At 30.8% G+C, this 2,500-nt stretch overlaps 1 protein-coding gene across 5 annotated transcripts in view; it reads right to left on the reverse strand.

Moving 5' to 3' along the window:
• LOC137617241 (glutamate-gated chloride channel-like) overlaps positions 1–2,500 on the reverse strand; it is a 959,538-nt gene that overhangs the window by 38,513 nt on the left and 918,525 nt on the right. The gene's annotated exons all lie outside the window — the stretch shown is intronic.

The following is a 2,500-nucleotide window of genomic DNA, read 5'->3' on the forward strand; positions in this document are numbered from 1 at the left end:
GAGAGAGAGAGAGAGAGAGAGAATGAATTACTTTAACTTCAGGTAAACCGGAATGAGGAAGATAGGAGCCTTATTATTCGGCATGCTGTCAAACATGAGAGAGAGAGAGAGAGAGAGAGAGAGAGAGAGAGAGAGAGTCCTTGCGAACGTCTTAGTCATCAAAGAGCACCAAGAACCTGGCGTATGGTAAAATCATTCACAAGAATTCTATTTTTTTTTTTTTTTTTTTTTGAAATTCCCTTAATTCATTTGCGAGTCCATTAGCAGAGGCGACGAACCAGAAAGATGAAGATAATGTCTTAACTGCGTTTCCTCCCTGACAAAGGAGAAATGAATTTATCTATTTTCTTTATTATGTCTTGAATTTGGTTTTCTCAGAAGAAAAATTATTGTTTTCTTACAAAAATTATTAAAGAATATAAAAAAATTATTTTCTTTATAATGTTGAATTTAGTTTTCTCAGAAGAAAAATTATAATTTTCTTACCAAATTATTAAAGAATATAAAATTATTTGCTTTATTATGTCTTGAATTTTGTTCTCTCAGCAGAAAAATTATTTTCAGGCAAAATTAATAAAAACAAAAATATATCTTTTTTTATAATGTCTTGAATCTGTTTTTCTTTGAAGAAAAACTTATTCTATTTTTTTACAAACTTAGAAAAAATATAAAAGATGGGTATTTTTTTTTAATGTCAGGAATTTGGTTTTCTCAAAAGAACTATTCTATATTCTTATAAAATTAAAAAAAAAAATCTTATTCCAATTTCATTTTTTTCTGAAAGAAAATGAAAAATTGATTTTCATTTGCCTAATGTTTGATTTGCTAAAAACTACAATTTCCTGTTATATTAATCCTAAGAAGTAAATCATTTCGCTTTATATGTGTTCCACAAACACATACTTCATCTAATATTATGTGACAGGTTTCTTTTCGAAGAGAGCTTGAAGCAAATCCTTATTATACCGAACAAGCTCAGAAGAAGTTCCTCCATGAAATATGAGGATTTTTACAACATAATACTCTATCCAGGCGAAATGGGTTGTCGTGGCCATTTTGGAAAAGTCCCTGCCTGTCGTTTGGCCGGACTGGGGTTCGAGTCCTGCTCAAGCTAGATAGGTTCTTGTAATTTCTGCAACCCTAATTTTCTCGTGAGCTAAGGATGGGAGGATTAGGGGAGATTATAGTTCTACATGCTGAGTCATCAGCAGCCACTGCCTGGCCCTCCCGGGTCCTAGCTTGGGTGGAGTGGGAGCTTGGACGCTGATATCTGAATATATGGTTAGTCTCTATGACATTCTCCTGCTAGCTAGGGTATTGTCACTGTCCCCTGACTCTGCCATTTGAGTATATATATAAATATATATATATATATATATATATATATATAAACTTTTAATGAAACCAGTCAGGTTATGCATTGCACAATAAATTTCTGGGATCCAATGACTAATCAGGGCACGAGCGACTCATTATTGGGAGCTGTAGTCCTTTAAGAAACCCCAGAGGAATGTGTGTTAATTGATAGAGATGAATGGAGCTTAACCATCTGATATGATCAACTACCTCCTCCCCAAACAGAAAATAAAAATTATCGTCCTGGACGGTATGGTTTAGCACACACCAATCTAGTAATATAGTCATTTATTCATAAAATAATAATAATAATAATAATAATAATAATAATAATAATAAAAATAATAAAATAATCGCAATATGCAGATATTTATACAAATAATTTGTATTTACTTAATCATCTGTTACTAAATTATACTCCTTGAATTTTTATTCACGTAAACGCTTCATAGTTATTTAAAGAAATGTGAATACACTCTACATAACAACAATAAAAACAAAGGCACAACATACAAATAACATTTAAATATTTCGAAATTTAAAATGGATGTACGAGAGAAGTTACATCCATATTCATCATTTTAATTGTAGACTAAACCATGAAGACTTCGCTTGACTTGTACAGCATCTACAGTATATGTATATGTATGTATGTATGTATGTGTGTATGTACGTATATATATATATATATATATATACTGTATATCATGTATGTATGTGTACATATATACATATGTCTATATATACACATAAATACATATATATATATATATATATATACATATATCTATACATAGACATACGTGCATATATATATATATATATATATATGAACATATATCACAAGCACACGTGATTTTAATTAATGTAAATATCACCCACGAAATGCATTTAATACCGAATTCTATCTTGGGAAATACATATCCACTTGGAATTCATTTTATGGTAACAGCTTCTGGCCGGGTGGTGATTCGAACCACCACCTGTACGGCTAGAAACTATGCTTGGCAGGGACCCTATATATATATATATATATATATACAGTATACCATGCATACAAATTATTACACATTTATTCAAATAAGACCACTGGCAGCTTAACATCACAATGCAACATTTACCAATTACACAAAATGATTCGTCA

This window comes from Palaemon carinicauda, chromosome 23 (genome assembly GCF_036898095.1).
Source record: "Palaemon carinicauda isolate YSFRI2023 chromosome 23, ASM3689809v2, whole genome shotgun sequence".
NCBI lineage: Eukaryota > Metazoa > Arthropoda > Malacostraca > Decapoda > Palaemonidae > Palaemon > Palaemon carinicauda.